Source organism: Fundulus heteroclitus, chromosome 13, assembly GCF_011125445.2.
Source record: "Fundulus heteroclitus isolate FHET01 chromosome 13, MU-UCD_Fhet_4.1, whole genome shotgun sequence".
Taxonomy (NCBI): domain Eukaryota; kingdom Metazoa; phylum Chordata; class Actinopteri; order Cyprinodontiformes; family Fundulidae; genus Fundulus; species Fundulus heteroclitus.
This window is the reverse complement of record NC_046373.1, coordinates 6,910,951-6,933,243: the sequence shown is the minus strand read 5'-3', so window position 1 is coordinate 6,933,243 and position 22,293 is coordinate 6,910,951. Positions and strand designations below refer to the sequence as shown.

Below are 22,293 nucleotides of genomic sequence, written 5' to 3'. Positions count from 1 at the left end.
TTCTTTCTCAGGAAACCAAAGCGGATATGACTTTCTACTAAGCTGCTAACAATCTTTTATAGAGCTACAATAGAAAGCATTTTGTGTCTCAGCATCACAGTGTGCTATTGGAGCTGCACAGGACAGGACAGGAAGAACTTATCACGGGTGGGAAGCAGGGGATTGTTGGATGCCATCTACAAGATCTAGATGACTGTGGCTTACCTCCCCTGGGCAAGGCACTTAACCCCGGGTTGCTTACTGATCTGCGTATTGGCTGGCAACTTGGTTAGTATTGTTAGTGAATGCATTTGAGTGAATGTGTAAACCACTTTGAGTGGCCAATCTGACTAAAAAAGCGCTGTGCAAATTCAGTCCATTTAACATTTATCATTTATACTGCATGAGTCTATCACTCCCTGCTGATAATCAATAAACCACCAGTCCCGTTCATACTCTACTGGTTCCACAGGTTCTTGATCTGGTGAGAATTTTTTACAGTCTGTCACGTGCAAATCTGCGTTCACTTTAGTTTTCAGGAAATGTCTATGTGGACATCCATGAATGTTACAGTTCTGTAACTTGAGGATCTACATTTATTGCATAGTATTGTGGACTGCTGTCTGACTTTTTGACAAGATGTGTCTATTAGCTGCTAAGGAATATCCCACACTTTAAGCCTCTCGTGGATTTATTGGTCAGTGCAATCAACTTATTTGAGCAAAACAATTGAATGATTATGTCTTGTTGTGCCCGCATGTTATGTATATTTGTATGCATTATGAGCCATTGTCTGTCTCATCAAGAAGGTCATTATGGTAACACATCAGTACAACAAAAAATTCTTGATTCTTCAAATTGAAACGTTGAGTTGTGAGATATAAAATTAATGTAAAGGAGCTTTAGGGCCCCACAGTACAACTGGTACCTCCAAACCTTACAACACATCTTTGCTCTTAGGCAATAGGGACCCTTCTAGACAAGAGGGATTAGTTAAAAGAGGGATTAAAGGCATATTCCTCCCTTCAGAGGCTAATCAAACATGTTTTCTCTCATCCTTCTATCCTCTGTCCTGTGTTTATTCCATCAGGACAAGTCAGTTAACCGACACACGTAAAAGAATCTCAGTCACTCATGTCAAAGTTTTAGAGAGTTTCTGCTTACCATAATGCCAACTTTCATAGCAATACGCAAAAACAGTTAGATGCCAATGGTGTAGCTAGAGTGTGTCAACAAGGACACTGTAGTGGGCCATTAAAGCAAAACACTTGCTGTTGATCTAATTAACTGCATAGGAATCTGCTTATCTCTATGTGCTCACTGCTTAGTAAGTCTAGAAAGCCTTTTACAAGGGGTATGTTCTCAGCAAACCTTATGCAAACTTTAAACATAAGACGCTGACAGAAAGCAAACAGAGAGATGGAAAGGTCCTGAGCATAACATGAAGCTGGGTGTGAAGCAAATTTTGGTTTTCTGTTTGTGTAGAGATTTCACTTTGCTAATCAGACTTCTTAAAGGCATGTCATAGGGATGGATTGCGATCTAATACTAAACAAAAATCTCATATATATATGTGTGTGTGTGTGTGTGTGTGTGTGTGTGTGTGTGTGTGTGTGTGTGTGTGTGTGTGTGTGTTTGTGTATGTGTGTGTGTGCGTGTGTGTGTGTAAACAGCAATTCAACTGTTTTAAACACTCTTAAAAATCTATACCCTGTAATAAGTTGTTACATGACAAATATTTTTAGACTGCATTTGTCAAACAACCACATAGGTACAAACAAGACATTAAATGTACTAGAATTGGGCAATTCACATCCCAAAGTAGCCAGTAAAGCCCATAATAGCTTTATTTGGGATTGTATGTCATTTTTTATTTATTTATTTATTTTGTGTTTGTGTGTTCGGGGGGTGGGGGTAAAACACAACCATGCACACAATTAGCACGACAGTGGGCATTGACCAAATACCAGCATCAAAGTGTATAAAGGCTTTAAAAAGTTAAGGTTTTTTCCAAACCCCAAACATTCCCCATCATATGGTTTCTGTGGTTTTAACTCTTCCCAAAGAACGTACAGGAGTGACTAGCATTCTCGGTGTTCTAATCACAGAGTAACACTCTCCCACCACCATCTATTGCTGGGCACTGCTTACCTGATGGCTAAAATAGTTTTTTTTTTACTCTTTTGCCTTGCTCAAAAAGACAAATTTGGTAGTCTGAAAAAAGAAATGGTCAGTCATGGTGCAGAAACTAAAGGTAAGCCACCAACCAAACTTCTTAAAGTAGAACGGGTTTGTCATTAAAGCTGGCATGGTGCTACTAGCAGCATCATTTATGCAAAGTACCCGACTGCAAGCTCTACCAAAACAGATAGACCAACTAGTTAACCTGCTGATTTCTATTTGTTAGACATTCAGAGTTTCTTCAATAAGAAGATGGAATTGCACGGGTATTGTATTAACACACAGAAACCTCAAAAACTGTTAACAAACGTGATGGGTGTTGTTCAGTTCTTGTAATTGTATGTATAAAATTCAAAGTATCCGCAAGTGAATGTAATATATGACATTACTGTAAATATAATGTCATTAAACGACATAACTGCAGCAGATGCAGGAACGTGTGACGCTTTTCTGCTTCAAACAAAAGCAATTATGTTATGATATAAAAGTAGTTGTTTTTAAAAATTTAAGATTTATTTTAATACAATGAAACAGCAATATATTTGATCAACTTTATTAAACTAATAATGTCCTACTGGCTCCAGCCTCCCTTGCCTATAGGTATCTCACTATAATCTGTCGTATTTAACTCCTATCTAACTAACAAAAACTAATTGGATAATACAGCAAAACAATCTCCTAATAGTCTGGTCTTAAACAGGAAGACTCTTGTCTGCTAACAGAAGCTAATGGCTCTATATGGGGAGACAGTGATATGCTCTGCATGGTAAATATCTATCCCTCCATAGCCACATACTCATTCCAATCACATGCAACAAATGAATGCAGTTCCATAGAGGGATGAAGATGGAGAGTGCAGCTGCAGCATCACTCTAAAAGGTAGAACAATCCATCAGTGGAAGCTGATAACAATGGGTCTTCATGCGCAACTGTCAAGGTGTATTTTGAAATAATCCAATGCAAGACACTCTTGAAACCAGATGCAAAGTCAGAGCTGAGATGTACTGCACAATAGCAAGGGTATGTGTTTTTTTTTATGTTTAAAGCTTTAAAATCAACAGCATTTTTGCTGGTACCCAAAAATGGTTCAGCCGAAATTTATTTCCATTCCATTCAACGCAGTTATCATGAGACAACTGTGTTAATAAAACTTGAAGCAGACCAAAATAGAAATGGCTCCAGGATTCTACGAATTTCATCAAGCTGTGACAGAATCCTGTCTCTGTATTCTCTTTATTTCTACACCCAAAACCGAACCTTCAGCTTTGATCTCCTTTTTTGGCACTGCGATTAGTTCGTATTATTAGTGGCGTGATATTAAGTTGTCTTATTTCAGGAGGAGTGACAGCTCTTAAACAAGCGTTTGACACTAAAACCGTCACTAATGCTAATTCCTGCCACACTAGTGCAAACATTAATCTTTAATAATGACAAAAAGGCCCCTCTGTTGAGGGGAGGGGTTACTTCCTGTTCCCCCCAAACTCCTCTGACAGCCTCTCTTACTCAAGAGCTCACCATTTTAAAATTGGCGGAGACAAAAAAAGAAATCAATTTCAGACTGAATGTGACACACATAATGGACTTACTCGGTTTGTGTGTTGATGCCTTTTTTAATTCCCTCTGTGGGTGTTTAAAGGAAACATAAGCTAAAAAAAGGCAGCTATCAGTAATGGAGGTCACAATTGGCTAGCATCCACATGCTTATAATTAAAGAGAGTCACAGAAAAAGGATTTGCTGTGTGTACTTACAGCTTTCCTTGTTTCTGTGTCTCATCATTTGGTTAAAGATACTCCTCAAAGCACAATTTACTGGTCCAGCAACACATTTCCGTTTTGAGCTGAAGGATTTTGTTATGCAGAAAGTCTTAGCATATGTCAGTGTGCATGTCCATGCAAATGCAGGCCAGCAAGGGAACAAGCGATTTAAAGACAGAGCTTTAAACTTAAAAAAAAAAAAAATTATCTGGACTGCATTGGTAGTGGGGGTTTGGTGTGCAAGGGGATGGGGTGGGGGTGGTCAGCAAGGAAGCATTTTGTAGAAGTTAAGGCATTCTAAGCTGAACATAAGGCCAAAGGGAGCCAAATCAGAGGATGGGTTCTTCCCACACTATGTGCTTCAGATTTCATAATATTTTGCTGAAATATAATGATGGTTGTACATGCAACTAGCCCAAGACTATCAGTGCCATTTCTCTCTCTGGCTATCAGAGCCATCTAGATATGCCTGATTGCTGAGCAGCAGATACAATGCATATGCAATTGAAAAAATAAAGACGAAGATGAGAGGATTTCCTACTGCACACAATACACAAAACTCATGTTGTAACAGTAGTAGAAATAATGATTAACTGGCCAGTTTACTATGTACCCCAGCTCATTGTTTGTTAAAGGTGCCATGGCCTCACTGTATACACCATTTTGTGTTGTTGATATTGCTGCATATGTAAAATTCTCCAAAAGATTTCATTAAAATAGTCATCTTTTTGTAGGGGGTTGTTTTGGCAGACCATATTTCTCTCATCAGTAAAAGGGTTGGGTACAGTAACGATATGTGGCTCTACCTAGATGACTTCACTCTGATTGGCTACAACCATATTTGGAATACCGGTCAAACGACCCCCCCCCCCCCCCCCACACCCTCCATCTATACCTCTCTTCTCAGCTCAAAACTCCATCACAAATCTATTATTATGGTATTATGACTGTGTTGCAGGATGTCAGACAGGCAAGGCCAAGCTGACCAAAGGCTTTAACCTGGTGGCATGATTCATCATCCACACAGTGGGACTGAAGTACCGAGCCAAATAGAACGATGCATGGCGGAGTTCTCACAGAGGCTGCATAGCCGTGATACAGGAATGGTATGCAACTGGAGATGTGGCGCCTTAACAGGAAAATTGTGCCGCTGACAGCAGTTTAGCTTCACTTAGTTAACAGGATTTTTCAGTTACAAACACACCTTCCTGACATTTGACAGCATTTAGAAGTTAAATAAACGTATGGGTAATGACAGCATTGTGGTCGCCACCTTCCTTGTTTGTACACAAGTTTTTTTCAAAATCCGTTTGTTCAAAAAGCCCGACTTGAATTCCCCCACAGGAAACGGTCTTTAGTAAAGTCCCCATAAATTGACTTGATTGAGAATCAGGGCTGACATTCCATCCATTCTATACTTAAAATGTCTTCACTAAGAGCAAAGTCCAAGTCAAAATCTTATTGTCCAAAGCAACATGGGAATTAAGCCTGATTCCTGATACTGACCCAATTCTCTGAAGGATCATTTCATCACCCTAATTAATCTATGTCACAAAGAAATAAAGGATATTCTGACAGCGCCAACCCAGTATAAGGATGCAGAGCATGATAAAGTGGCCAATGCTCATACAGTAGCTTTCAAACGAACTCAAACCAAAATAAATGTTAAGATTTACAAGCAGATTAGTTTCTGTTACAGCACACAACCCCGTAGAGGCGAATGTAAAGTACTAAAGTGGCCAAGAAATGACACGTTAGACATAATTATTCATGTCTAAAACTCGAAAACTATCAAAAACACATATTCTGTCTTTTCCTAACAACGTTAGTTTACACAAGATCAAGCTGAAAGCTTTCTTAACTCAAACAAGGCCTCAAACACATGTTTTTGCTTGCATTCCCAAATGGACATAACAATGCAAATGTCACAGCCCCGTTTGCATCAGTAAATTAAATGATGAAGCACGGCAGATGGAAGCAGACTGCAAATGACTCACTGTACACAAGAAGAGATTGGCATTTATTCCTTCTATTATGTTTATTTATTTTAAAAGAGCTGCCAAAAGGAACACACAATATATTATACAAAATATAAGACAATCTTGGGTTTCTAAGAGGATGTAGTAGCACAGTGTGTTGGAGTTAATGCAGATTTTAAAGAGTAAAAGTCGGCCAAAGGAATCACTAACAACACAAAGTGGATTAAATAAAACACCACAATTAATTTCAGTTTGCCCCGTCGTAGAGTCTGACTTTGGGCTTTCTTGAATCACATAAAACTTAATGAATCTAGTTTGATATGAGAGCAACATTTAATTTTCGAGGTGCTTGAAGTTGCAGTTTATGAAGAGCTTAATAAAGAGTGAACAAAAGGCAGGACCATGAATGTGCATTTGTGTTGTTACATTTATGATAACACATCTTGCAGGGAAAAAGGAAAGAGATTGTCATATCATTCCACATATATGATAAATATATACATGCACACACACAAAGAGAGAGAGAGAGGGAGAGAGAGAGAGAGAGACTTTAAAAGCCTAAGTTTTGGCTGTCAGCTAGTAGATATCATTAGACATACTGTAATTTATGTGAATCACTGGTCTGGGAAGAAACTAGATTTTACTGTCAGATGAAACAAAGCAAAAAAACGGAAATGGGATGACTTATTACTGAGGGAAAATGGTGTAAAATATAAAGACAAAATTACATATCAATAAACAAAAAATAAGGTAAAAAAATACAAATTTAGCCATAGGCAAAAAGGGAAACATAAAACTTTAGTCATTGCCACATAAGACAACAAATTGTGAACAGGAAATATACCTTAAAAACCTTTAGTTTTGCCTTTTATGGCGGGACGTCAGACTTTGAGGTGTGGCCACACCCACATGTTTTCATGCAGTGAAAGGCTTTTGGTAAGGCTTTTTGACCTCCATGGCTTTAAGAGTATTCTGAGTCAATTTGAGGCCTCCCAAGTCGAAAGCAGTAGGAAGTTCACTCAGATGCCACATGAGTAAAAGGGACAAAATGGCCGACTTCCTGTGGAGTTTAGACCATGGCTCAAGAGAGTTTTTTTTATAGGTCCTGAGAAGTTGTACATCATCTAAATCATCTAAAAAAAACATGGCTTGAGGCTGATTCTTTAAGTGCTGCTGAGGGGTGCTTTGGAGGGAAAAGGCCAAATATTTCACCACATAACTCTAATAGGCCTGGACCTAGATTGAGTATTTTGGATTTGGTGCAGATCCAATGAAAAATTAAGAAGTTGGGGCCACACATATGGCCATGCTATGACACTGCAGTCCGCCATGCCACCACGGTGACACCCACCAGCCAAAGCTCTCAGTAACGGAGACCATCTTACACCACCCTGTTATCTGTCATTCGGCACAGTCTCATGTTGATTAGGTTAAGGGGATCAAGGATAGACCTTCCAAAGTAAAACATAAAACTTCCTGTTCTCAGGGGACGAGGCTTCAATTATGTAAGCATATGATTATTGAGTTTTGTTTGGGATCACAGGTGAATCAATCACAGGACGTGTCATGTCTCTCTGACTTTCCTTGCAGGAGCTATAACAATTTCATAGTTTGTATTGTTTTGTTTTTTTGGCAATAAGTCAAATGTGAAGTCTGGCCTCGTCCCTTCAACATTCAGGAAAACTCATGATTTTGATAGCATTGGATCCCCCATCTCTTCTGACCAAATATCAAGCTGATTGATCAAAATCTCTAGGAGGTGCCCAATCAACTACGGAGGCTAGAAACGGGAATAATGGGAAAAAGCGACTACTTTTCTAGAATTGTGTGCAGCACAGGCCCCTCAACATGTTGGACCATACTTAAACTTCCCATGACCAACACAACCTACTGGAATAACACTGGATTGCTGACAATTCTGAAAACTTCTTTGAGGTGCTGCAAAAAAAAAAAAAAAAAAAAAAAAAACCCTAGAAATCTGTTTGTGTTTCTTGTTTATTTTCCTCCTCAGTAAGTATGATCTAAGGCTTTTCTTTGAGACCCTGACAGTTACACGTGCTTGGAATATTAACAGTACATCATCGTTAATCAAATTGGTCACCGATTTTGCTGGAATTTATATTGCTACATAACAAATATTTTACCGGTGGATGTAAGAAGGGTAATACAAAATCAAAACAAACAGTCATGACAATCATGTTACTGATTGTATGTCAATGAATCATTAATCTAGAAGGGCATGTTTAAAATAATGGCAGTGTGACATTTAAACTGTGAGGTCATTTATTCTGTGGGGGAAAAAAACAACAGGTGTCAAACAGGTGGCCTTTTGTGTAAGGATGAAGGCAGCAAATGTTACCATGGAAGTCAAGTCCTCTCTGAATATCTGAGTTACATAGGGTTATTCCAGGGATTAGAAACACAATGACACACTTTGATTGAAAGCTTGGTTGGAGAAGGGAAAACATATGAAAACACGCAGTGAAAGATAGCTCAGTTAAAATGATTTTAAACGCTTTAAATTAGCAGCTAAAACCAAAAAGACTTGGAAGAAAATTGAAAACTACTCTTTGAAAGGCAAAATCTCCTCCATGCTCCAGGGAGATCAAAGAATGTTTAGTTACCTCTGAGTACTTTACCAATTAGAAGGCATATTTGTCAAGTAATTGCCACAAGCCCCCAGAAAGTTCCATTATTGAAAAGAAAAAACAGCACAGGTTGCCTAAAATACACACTGAATGGCCTTAAGAGACATGACAAGACATTTTGTCAAATCGATTTTTCTTTTTCGGGGGCCATAGGCAGTTTCTCAGACGACCTCCACACACTGACTTGATGAAGCCACTCCACATTGAAGCAGGGTGGCTCAGGCATTATGCTAGGGGATGTTGCCATAGCATTGAGTCTATTTACTGCATACAAGAGGCTATGGATCCATTTTAACACAATAGCAATATTTGAAGAGGTCATGTTGCCTTAGTCCAATGAGGAAATGCCATTGAAATTGGAGTTTATCAAGATGAATACCACTCCCTCACTCTCTGTAGACTAATAACAAATCTGATCATATTTACTTCTTGTTTTGGTTTGGAACACATTGTGCAGTGTTCTCAGTGTGTTTGTAGAAGTGGAAATATCAGCTATCCTAAAGATTTTTAAATCTACAATGTTTTGTTTTTTTCAACACAATCCCTTAATTTCTGTTCAGTTCAGTCAGTAAAGCTTAGTCTGAGCATCATTTGGAGCTGTGTAACATTCATTTAAGCTGTAGTTGGCAGCACATATTAATTTCCATCTGAAGAGGTTCTGACAGTGCATCAGTGTGGGAAGAGTGGATCAATGAGACACCTTTGGTTTAAGCCATGAGAGGCAGTGGGTTGCATTGCACACAGCAGCCGTCCCATCAAAGCCATTTTAGAAACTCACCTGAAAGAGTCTGGGAATTCTTACACTTTATAATGCTTTAAGGGCTTCCGAAGACCGTGCAAAGACTCTCAACACTGTTATGGATTTTTGACATTGTATTGTCTAAAGTTAGTGTGGAATAAGGGTGGTTTTAAGAACAATCCTAAACTTGCTGTATTTGCTCGATACCAGGTAAAGAGTTTTTTTTTTTTTTTTTTTAACCTGTTTTGGTACTGTTCACATTTCCTTCCTGAGACAGTTTGAAATAATCCACCAGTCACAACCAATTATACTCATTCCACACATATTTTACCCAGCCTACATTACAAAGAAACAATATTGCTTCATTAACTTGCTTTTGACAAAGAGCCCTTTAGGGGTTAGCAACTGCATGAATATAGGTTATATGTCTCATTAAACTGATGTTTACTGCTTGCAGAGGGTCCACAGCCGTGATGAATTTGATATCCAGCTGCAGATCTAAGAATGCCATAAGGAACTACAGAAAAGTGTGCAATTGAGTGACAAAAACACACAGAAAAGAACATTTTAAATAACAATCATAACTGACATTTTTGATTAATTACATGCTGAGAGACATGTCTGTTCCTCTGTATGTAAGGCTACAAATCTGGTTAGTTTTGGAAATGGAAACTACAAACGTGTCAATAAAAAAATCAGATCAAGCAAAGGGGATTTGTTGGTTCGGCTTGGTTACCAAGGATCAACCTTGATTGAGTGCATACTTCAATAGTGTTATTAGTTCCTTCTGAGAACAAAGTTGATGGGTATTGGGATGGGAAGCATGAGTGCCAGCCAAGATAAAATGCATAAAAAGGATGAGTGGGATATAGAAATAAATCTTTTTGAGAACCATGTCTTCAGAGCTTGAGCGCTTATACGGGCTTCTAATAAATATGAGATGATTGAATCCACAGAGCTAGGAAGAGAAAGGGAAAAAATGAAAAGAAAGACTAAGTGAGAAAATATATTGTGACAAAGTTGGCATAAGTAAAAGTATGCACTTAAATCTGACATAGTGGCAAATACCTTCAGGGGTAGTTCATACTTCTCAACATTTGTACAAGTGTACAAAAAAAAAGGATTTTTGCAAATCCTGATTTATTATAACTGAGACACAGTACATATGGGGCTATTGTTAGATGAAGTTATTGACATTGCACATTAATACAAAAAAGAATATAAGAACTTTTCAGAACATAGAAAAAAAAATAGCAATTCATAAATAGATTAAGTCGTGTTTTAGACTGCATACTGCTAGCAAATCTGTTTTATGACCCAAAGTGCAGCCATGGTTCTGGATTAGGGCTTTACAGCAGGCAGCCTCTTTCCTCTCTTCCCGATGTGCAAACTGCTCACACAACACGAGTGTTATATGGAGTGCTGTTGTGGATTCTTCTCACCAGTCTGTGGTCTACAGACCAGAATAAAATCATATTTTGGTATGTCTTATAAAAGGTAGTTATCTTTTTTTTCTTCTTTCTTTTTTGTTTCATCTTTATTCTTTTCTAGTCCAATGTAAATTGTTTTTGGAGGGTGGGCATTAAAAGCTTATTACTTCTGGCAATACACCCTTTTTCAGACTTTTTTTTAATTTATGTTACAAGGACATATATTGTCATTTATTGTACAATTCTGTGTCTGAAATAAATTCAAATAAAATTCAAATTACTAGCCCAATTCTTATAGGTCACACACCTAAACTTAAAGAAGTCAAGGGAACAAAATATTTCAGGCAAACTTTATTTTGCACAGCACTGGTACTGCGCCACTAAATATTTTTGTGGTGCAATACCTGGAAATTTACCAGCTGAACTTTGGACTAAACTCACCAGATATACAAATTCATATTTATATATGCTATGAAATTTATTATATTTCAGTTCAAGACAAACCTGAAATATCAAGATAAAATTGTGTTGATATTACCTTTGCCTGAGTGAAAATTTTGGGAATGGTGTTTTTTTGCTTGGATATTCGCTATATTTCCACAGCGCCTCCTCAAACCACGACCCAATCTGAGCACTGTCTCAGTTACGTCAGATTCTTTTGCCGTTTATAATGGCTTCTGCGTGCTTTTGTCCACTATTGACAAATATGAATCCATTAACTAAGTGCATATATGCATTTGATGGTTTTCTTCTGGATAACAAGAAATGACGTAGATTTTTTTTTCATAGCTGTATTCTGCACTTGGCATATTTGCATGCAAAGAGCAGCACTAACTAAGCTACATAGAGCGCTACTAATTCCACCTCCCTTGTTGTCCCACGATGACAAGGTTTTTATGCGTGAGACGAGCAATATATGCTGTAATACCAAGACGTATTAAAAAAAGGCCATCATTTAAAATGCGTACACCAGCCCTTGAATTACCGTTTACTGGAGTATACAGTCGTTTGATAGTATTTAGTTTGTTACTTTAACCTGGTTGCGCAACTTACAAATTAGGGCTGAGCAATATAAAAAAAAAACCTATAGATAAAATAGAAATCATGCAGATCGATTTCGACACCTTGTGACGAAGTGTTCCTGGGTCTGCATTGGTGGTTGCTTGGGAGTGTTTAATGGCTATGTATTAACCTACATGATAGGCCAAAATGTCTTTTTTTATTGAACTTTCTATTAAACCTTTTTTTTTTTTGCACCCATGTCAATATATAACAATATATATCGTCTATTGATCGATGTATATTGTTATTGAATTGTCCTTTGGCCCTACTACAAATAGTATGCTTTTACACTGTATATTGTAAATTTGCATGAATCTTTAATCAGTATGCAAGTGTATAAGGGTAAAAGGTTTGGGTGACAACAGAGTAATAAAGTAGTATGGGATATCTACAACTAGCAGTGGTTTTGAATACCATGAAAATGGTAAAATTTGAAGTTGACCCTGCACAGTCAAGTTTAATACATTTAAAACATTACATTTCTTGTTGTAGATGAACAGTGTTCCTATAAAATAGACTTTTTCTGCTGCTATTCTTTCTGTGTATCAGCATAATTTACTCTACACCAACATTCTGGGTTTAGCAGAGGGACTGCAGTGGATTTAAAGATGTTTCAACAGTAATGCCACTGCATTTGTATCCATAAAATTTTATTTGTTCTGATGACCACATTATCCTGATTCTTTAAGACTCTTCTTCTTGTGCCATTTCTGAAGTGGAATGGTATTATTTTATCAGTGGTGACTGAGAAAATAGCTACACTGACGGCGCTAAAACTAATCATCGAAAGAGTTGTGTGGACTATTTTACCTGAAGAAAGAACTTACTGCATGGCATGCAATTTTAAAACGGTGCTCATCATTATGCAATTTTGTGTGCATTATTTAAAGTTAGCGCAATGTGTTCTGCCATTATTTTTTGTAAATTTTGGTCTGTTATTTCAAATTCTCAGCTAAGCTATCCTGTCCTCTTTGACAATGTTACCTTTTTCTGCATCCAGTGAAAGCTACCACCTTTATTTGTTTTCACTTACGTATGTGCTTATAAATTCCCCTTCTTTGTAAGGTTGTCATATTTTTGCATTGACCATTTAGAATCTGTTTTTTTTTCTAATTACCATTCAGTTACTGAACAGCTAGTAAGCATCTTTGGTGGAAGGCAGTTTTTTTTTCACTGAGGCTCATCCTACTGGAATTATTATTGAATGCTTTTTAACTTAAAAACGTTTACATTCAATAGTTCAATAATTATTGTTATTAAGTTGCAAGTCATCACTCTCTGCCACATTGTAATTAATGAAATTGTCTGTAATGGAGTTATGTTGTATATAGCTGAATGAAAACACAGTAAAATGGGATAAAGAAAGAGAAACTTATATTGCACTTTGTTCTGACATCTTCTTTTTCCAAAGTAAAAATACAGATATATATTTATATATATTGACAGAATGTCTGTAAATAATTTAAGCCACCTATCAAAGCAAAAATAACAGAAGTATTTGCCTTTACACCCTCACAACTTAACTATTATCCAAGGCTAAATTACAGTGAAGGGTCACACGATAAAACTCAAAAAGCAAAGAGGCAAATTCTTAGCAGTTAAAACACCAATGCTACATAGACCAAAAGTCACATAAAAGGAGATGAATGCAAAATTCACTATAACTGTATCAATGGCGGCTTTTTCCTGTGTAGAGTACGCTCACTCTGGGAGCAGGTCTTTTGTTGGAAAGTTTAGATCCTGCTGATCAAAAGAAGGACTACAAATGTAAAAAACTTCTAGTAAAAAACTTCTAGTTATCAGTTTAGACTTAAACTCAGTTTTGGTCTAAACTGATATGGCTGACACAATGAAATGATATTGTCCAACCTTAACCTAGATCATTCTCAAATAACTAAGCATATTTAGATTTCCTAACAATCTATGCATTACACTCTGACATTTTCCTGAAAAATATAATGTGTTTAAATTAATTGGTTATTTTAGAGCAGCTGTCTATAAAAATATGGAGTATATGTAAAATAAATGAAGTCAGAAAATAATGTTAGCTAACAAAGGTTATCTCCTTAGGAAGTAAAAAGGTTTGACACTGCACTTTGTGAAACAGCAGAAGGATCACCTTTTAGATAAGACACAAATAAACGTGTCTCTCTGTATCCTTCATACTTACACAAAAACATGGTTTGTCTGTACTGAAGTCCAAATATTAACTCACTTAGAGTGACAAAATGCTCAATTAACGGAATAAGGAAAAGATTAAGATGTCACTGAAAATTCAAATAAATTAACAAATTAAATTTTGAAGGTCAGCAGAGGAATTGATGCAAAATAAAATGGCAAAATACAAAAATGGATCATTTTGTTGATTGTTCATGCCTTGTTTACGCAATGGCTCATCTGTTCCTTTATTGACCCGTTGAACAGTTATTACAAGACAAAAGGAGAAATAGAGAAGTTACACTGCAGCAATAGTGAGTCCAGTAAGCTTCAGGTTGGCTTCCACTGACTGTGCAAGACCGATGGATTTGCTAACGCCTTATTGCAGGACAGTAAGGCTAGGTCCTTTCACTGATCTTACACCTCTCCTTTGCTAATCTATCTATCTTACACAGATAGGACAGACACAGTGGATGTATCACTTTCCAATCATCCTACCATGGCTAACTCCAGTTAGAAACGAGAGGAAAGAATAGAAAACGTGTTGGAGAGAGAAATAGGTATTGATTAGATCAGATGTACCACTGTGAGCAAGTTGGGCCACGTTCAGTGCCTTCACACTCTGAAATAGAAGACAAGGAGAAGAGGGGTGGCGTGGGTAGACTGTTAGACAGCAACAGCAATGGAGATGGGAAACAGCATTCATTGCTGCTGTGAGGGATGTTGCAGAAAAGACAGGATATATGAAGGAGAAGTCAAATGCACATGCCTGAGATTTTTAAACTAAAATGACCTCCCCAGTTGGGATCTAACTGAAAACCATGTATAGCTCTACTCTCACTAATGGATGCAGTTTGTTTCCCTAAACTGGAAAAAAAAAAGATCCAAAGTGGGGTTGTCACAAGTTAACTGCTCAGTGACGGTTAATGGCAAACATCTATATACTGAGGCAGTCCCGGACTGTTTTGCCAAACATCCCCTAGCCACCTGTTTTCATAGATGTTCTGTCAGCCATCATAACCTAACCCTTTTAAAATTTGACCCTCGCGAGACAGCCACCATGTCACTAAATTCTTTTTTGTCTTTCAGAAATATAACTGAGACAGCCTTAAGGTATTTGAGTCCTGCCTTGAACACTTTTCAGGTCCAGGGCTACCTAATCAATGCACTGAGAAAAATCTTCAAAGGGTATGAATAAAAAATATTGTATGTGCCTAAACAAAGTACTAAAGCGAATTGAAAATTACTTAAGCAATGAGTCCATAAGTTTAAAAGGGCAAACCTTACAGGGGAGAAAAGAGTTCCCTCCTAAGTTTTGAACTTTCTAGCCTCCAGGGCTACTTTTTGCTGTAGTCTTTTTTTTTATAGCTAGTCATCCGAGCTGTGCTAAGATTTACTTTTTCTCCGAATGATTTTGAGCTTTAAATGCTATTGATAGGAATAATATCATGTTGCACTTGAATCAAAACAACTGTGAAAATCTCAAGCAAAACTAGGGTTAACATCCTGCTAGGATAGTACATCTAGTTTGTGCCTTGGCCCATAACTAATCAAATGTCACAAAGCTATGTTCCTTGGTGCAATTAATTGTCCTTCTGTATACACAAAGATGAAGCTAAATCAACAGATTATAATGTGTGAAAGGTTCATTAGCTGTGATGGGACTGCTGTTTTACTGATGGCACTTGGGTTTCTGTTATCAGCAATTACTTTGACAAGTATAAGTTGATAAGTTGTAATTACCCCTTGGGTAAAAGATCTTATATGTTTGACACCCCATTTGTGTGCGTTAGAGCTCTCTCCTCTGGGCAGCTTGACAGCCACATGACTAGCTATAATTGCTTCTTCCTCTCAGCTTTGCGAGGGTTAATAATGCCACTGGCCTTGTCTTTATATCGCCTTCTGCTGTCCCAAGTCTGACAACTGCTCACATTTAAGCTTACTAGTTGTACAGTAAACCTATGTCCACTCAAACACACAAATGTAGTCAAACTTAATCTTGTCAGAAAGCAAACACATGAGATATAAGACAGCTAAATGAAAACATTGAAAATAACTATTTACTACAAAAAATCCTAATACCTTAGGGTCAGAGCTTCAGTTATGAATACAATACACTTTACTACACACATTACATTATTTTTGCATGTGTACACTCCAACTACATTTAAAACTTTGCCTATTTTCATCTCATACAGGTTAATCTAGATTCTCCGTCTCCAAGGTAGTGGTAATCTTAAGTGCTTAAGGAGAAGAAAACTGGACTTCTCTTGTCTCTTAAAGAGGTTTTGCCATTTATCCAAACTTTTTTTTTTTTTAAATACTGAACTGAAAACGTTATTTGGATGAAAAACTGAATATCTTGAAGCACCAAGAGAAGCTTAATTGCCTTCTTTTTACCCCTCAGGAATCGTTTTAATAGCTTTTCAATTTTTCAAGCCGTAAGACATGATCCGCATAAATACAGATAATAATGGAGGTCTAAAAATCTTTATCCAGGGAGAAAAAGGATTCTACCGGAGCAACACTGCATGATATAATATATTTTCATACCAAATAGTGTAATATCTGGTTGTTTTTTTGAAAGAGAGGCAGGTGTGTTATGACCTTACATTTTGAGGATTCCTGAAAGGCAAACTGTTTTCCAACAAAGACAAATAAGTCATTTTTAAAATTTGTATTTTTTGTTAAGATGTCGTACATATGTTAAATTCAAACAAATCCAATAGGATAGGCATTTCTGCAAACCACTTTCTTGTTTAACACGCAAGAATGAATGCAAGAGATCTGCTCTATTTCAAATATGTCCCGAGAGAGAGAGAGAGAGAGAGAGAGAGAGAGAGAGAGAGAGAGAGAGAGAGAGAGAGAGAGAGATCTCTATTTAAAGGCTCACTAGTGCTGCATTCCCCTAGTGATTGATATAGATTGACAGCACTTAATTTCTTTCCAAGATGGTCTATTTCTTTAAGGTAGTAGGGTGCTATTCCACAAAGAGATCCCTTCAGAATCTCGGGGGTCTTGAGTGTGCTAGTTTTAAGATCACTGGCAAAATTGGGTCCGGGAGAAAGGTGCTGATGGTGTAGAGAGAGGAGATTGGGTGCTATGATACCATAATCACAGGAGGAATTAAAACACTGTCAGACCACAAGAAATAAAACCTATCTAACATATCCAGGGATTTTCTTTCCAAGAGCACATGGAGAAAAAGCTGAAAGGCACTAATAGCTGATTTTCACATCTGTTTGGTGACCACCTGCAAGTTTACTAAAAAGCTCTATATGCATTAGACAGGAGATTAAGTCAGAGATCATGCTGGTATCTCAGCTGCGTCAAATAAATAGGATTATAGCATCACACTGTCAAGTTAGAAATTGGTAATACATTTTTAACCAAGCACTTAGCAAGATGGGTGGTTGTAACCTTTATACTCTGTATATCTACATATTAAAAATGTCATGCTTTCTTGAAAAATTGGCTTGTAAATGCACTATTTTTGTAACATGATTAAAGAAGTTGGTTAGAAAATTAAGGCAATTTAACACCCGCATCGGGGAATAGGTTAGCAGACCACACAACTATGACATTTTGTCTTGCTGCAAAAATGGAAAGGCTTAATTAAAAATCACTAGTGATCAATAACGTGCCAAAATAGTATATATCTGTCTCGTCTTACTATAGAAAAGGCAAACAAAGACAAGGCACAGGGTTTAAAGAAAAAAGCCTTCCAATGTATGTTAATCTATGTTACAACATTTTATCAATATCTAAACCAGTCTGCCAAAAACCTTTCAGACATATCCAAAAATTTTATGACATGAGACTCCCAAATCTGAGATGGCATGTACATTCATATGTAATAAAAAATAAGCTTTCCATTGAGGCTGATTGGTCAGATTGAAAGTATTTTGTAAAATTAACATCCTTCAAACAATTCTTGAACATTTTGATTAAGCCCACAGTTATTTATTGAAAACCATGTAATATTATAATATTAAAATTTTGAATGGTGTGTTTGTCTTAGCTTTAGGTAGAAAATCATCAAAATTAACAGAAATAAAGTCTTGAAAACATCTTTCTGTGTATAATTATTCTGTGTATCACTGAAGGATTTGATTTACTGAAATAAATGAACATTGCAATAATCTAATCTGTTGAGTAATACTGTATACTGTACCACTATTATGGAAATTACATAAATGCAAAACAAACGGTATGACCTGATGATACCACAATCAAATTTACCGTATAACACTAGATACCTTGTGTGTACAGAAGAAGACTCAGACACCAGTATCCTGAACACTTTGATTTTATGATGGAGCAGGGGAGTCCAACCTATCTTACCTCTTTCACATTTTCATTCAACCCTAACAGTTTTTACTCTTTTACAACATCACTTTGAATCGCCTTGTTACTGAAAACTGCTTTATAAATAAAATTGCATTGCCTTACAAATAAAAAGTGTTATTATTATTATTATTATTATTATCATTTTAAGTAATTAGAAACAATCATGAACTGTGGCACACTGCACTTTCAGATTGAAATGGTCAACTGATAAAGACGCATAGATATGTATTTGGACTGTGACATAATGGGGAAAATACTTTCATTGCCATAACACAAAAGCTCACTGTACATTTTACTCCCACTTTATCCCATTACACACACACACACACACACACACACACACACACACACACACACACACACACACACACACACACACACACAGTAGGACAGATTTAAAAAATGAACTGCATTGAAGTGACTTGGTATTTCATAAAATGCACTTGATTCCCACACATTTGGAACTAAACTATGTAAAAAAGTTGTTTTAGACATGCCGACATACATAGAATGCTTAACACTATGTGACACCCACTTCAGAAAGGGCTCTACATTTAACCACAAGAGGCCATCTTGGTACCCAAATCAATGCAGAACACTCAATACTTAAAATGAGGCTGTCTGTTTAAATCTTTAAAGTGCAATATTAAATTGCTAATTTTACTCAACAATCTTACCAACAGTTACTGGACAGAAGCATTTCAAGGGTCTCACTAGTTTCACCCAGGGCCAGAACCCTTGTTGCTCCAGTCCACAAGCAGCTTGGTTTGTCCCTATAGTACAAAAATGTGCATATGTGATATTTTAATTCATGGTATCTTTGAAAATAGACTGCAGCATTTTCCCCAGCTACCTTTTATAGATTAAGCAGTTATAGAAAATTGAAAAATCATATGTAAGGGGTGTAAGATGATAATTGTATTAAAGGATTGTGAATACTAACTACATTTACTTGAGTAAGTTCTTGAAAAGAATATCTCTAGAAGTAGTTTTTTTTCTGTTGTGCTTGAGTAATTTGCTAGTTTATCATTTTTGTAACAAGACTTTTTTTTCTAATATGATTTTCTATCTGCTCAGCCTGATTCGCTATTTAGAAGTGAAATCAACATACATTACACACAACATATAGTCACTGGAAATGCTTTGCACAGTTCTATTTTATCTGCATTTCCCTCTGTGAGTATTGATTTAAAATATATTTTATTTGTTTGTTTTTTGGAAAACAGATTTGTGTTTTTTCTCCCCGAATTTGTTATTTTGCATTGATGTGATTTCATTTTTCATTTTTTATTCTATTATTCCAAGCACAAGAGCCTGCATGGCATTTTATATTTTCTCTCTATGATTACATCATCTTCGCTAATTAAATCAAATTAAACAGTACTGCTCAAGTACTCAGTTCTCAATAGCCTTTTTACAGAATATGTTTTACTCCTACTTGAATAATCTTTTGAATCAATTCTATTTACTTCCATGTTTTTACATTTTTTCCATGTGTTCTGTCGCAGCACTTCTAGTATTCCTTATGGAGAAGCTGGCTGCCTTCATATTGCCAAGGCAGATTTTCCCCACAAAAAGGATATCTCACGATGGAATCCTGATTGCGTGATTGACCATTTAATCAAGACTGCGGCCAGCATCAAAGCAAGTAGGCCACAATTAAGTAATAGTAACCTGTGTCTGTATGACCTTCAATCATTTGGATTATTTGTGTGTGTGTGTGTGTGTGTGTGTGTGTGTGTGTGTGTGTGTGTGTGTGTGTGTGTGTGTGTGTGTGTGTCAACTTGCTATACCTGAAGCATCAGACTGAGGACCACCTTTAATTTTGCTTTGCATGACTATATTCTTTTTATAACCCCTTCCTGGAAGTTTAGCAGTGGTTTCCCAGAGTATATTTTTGTTCCCTTTTGCATTTTTAATCGTGTCTAAGAAGAAATCTACTGTAGCTGTAAAGTAACCTTATTCCTTAGACTTTTAAATATCATTTGATCTATGCTCATGCCTGTCTTTAAGACTTTTAAGGGCTGTGTCCCTTTGTGCGTGTCATTTAGCCAGGGTTAACTGTTTTCCATTGTGTTTGTGCAACAATATGTTTGTATATTTAAGTTGCATAATATGAGGGGTTATCTTTCCTAGCTTTGTGGCCAACATATTTCAGATGTCTTTTAGTGTGTCTGTCAGCACACTACATGTTTGGAGAGCATTTTGAGCTTCCCAGAATTTTAGTGACCATCTGTTGGAAGGTAGGGACAATAATTCTACAGGGAAGCCATCAGGTCCTGTAGCTTGGCCATTAGGTATATATATATTTTCACTGTTTTATAGAATTCACTAGCTTCTAAATGTAACTTCAGAACCTTTTCCTATTGCTTATTCACGTTGGGAAGATTAACTTAATTTGACTGTCAGAATATGGAGGGATCAATTATATTTGACAGTAAATTTTTGTTAAAAATTATGAATATCTTTAGGACCATGAGTTGGTAAATAGTTACAGCTAGTCACTGTTGAAATTGTTTAATTTTTTTCCCTCTTTATTCTTTTACAATTGATTTGCACAAAGTTAGCTAGACTGATTACTATGATCAAAGTTTTCAGACCACAATAAATGTAATTAAAATCGTATTCTGGCCCCTAGTATTCCATTATATTTTAGTTTAGCTGTGTGCTGTGATGGACCGGTAACTTATTCAGGGTGTAGCCACCTCTCACGCAATGTCTACTGGAAACAGGCACCAGCTCACCCGCAACCCTGCACGGATAAGCGGCTATAGACAATGGATGGACAGATTTTGTTTTGGTAGGCAGCACAAGTTGTTTCTAATCCTTCCAAGGGCAGAAAAGACACTCATAAAAGTTACAATGACAATTTTTTGTTTTACAATATCCATTAGAAATACACCGATCTTTCTTGTTTTCTTTCATGTTAATAATTACACATCTCCCTTCTGCATCAAATATGCTGTAAGTGCATGGAAACTATGTCCTTTTAGCAATTAAAGTAGCTGCCCTCTGTGTTGAAATGATAGTTAACTAAATAAAAATGAGGAAATTTTGGTGTACCTAAAACATTCAGTCCATATTTGGATATATGGGTTTCATTAGAGGTATAGTGGACAATTTTTTTTCAGCTTCGAGATCCAGGAGGATAATCTTATCTATTGATTGTTCCACAGGCCAATCATTGTGACGTGCTTACCTAACGACAATATGCATGCTCATTCCCTGCTAGTTTCCTCTTGGTGTGCATGCACACTTCTAGTGTTTATGTATCCAGTGAGCTTCCGTTTCAGTCGTTCATTGTAACTCTGCTGCTCTTACCATATACTTTTAAAATGGCTGAAAGTCGCAAGAACCAAACTGTCTTACAAGTTTATGTGAAGAAGAGGAAGGCTTCACAAGAAAGAAATAAGACCAGAGTGGATTTGGGAAGTTCTTTAACGCAATCCCCCTGAGGAGCGGAAGAGCAGGTAGGATGGCCTTACACAAGGACTGTTATTCAAAAAGTGACTTGGGATGCTTCATACCTACATTTCTGGAAAAAAAGTCAACTATACTTTTAGTTAAGACAATGTCTCCTTTTACTTTTTTATATGCTTTTTAAACTGATTTCCAATTCAATATGACAGATCATACTGAGGTCACGTCACTACTTTAAACTACTCCTACCTGAGTGAAAATATACTGAAACTAGTGCTATTCTTACATCAGTACACTTTTCAGCTACTCTACCCAGCCTTGGTAACAAGTTTCAGTACTACACAACATACCAAGAACATTTACAGTTAACGTTTCCCTTGAGGCAGAGCTCCACTAAGGGGGTTTCTGTCTATTCATTGAATAAAGACATTGGATTGCAAAGAAGTTCAATACCAAAAGAAGCATTGCACATTTACCTTTTCTTGGCACATGATGTAGAAACAAAAGTCTGCAGCAGTAAGGGTAATAAACTGCTGATGTTATACACAAACAGAACCAATATCATGTGTCAAACAGATGCATTAGGGTTTTGC

General features: G+C 36.8%; 1 protein-coding gene across 14 annotated transcripts in view; it reads right to left on the bottom strand.

The window, feature by feature from the left end:
- adgrb2 (adhesion G protein-coupled receptor B2) overlaps nt 1–22,293 on the bottom strand; it is a 351,672-nt gene that overhangs the window by 300,624 nt on the left and 28,755 nt on the right. The gene's annotated exons all lie outside the window — the stretch shown is intronic.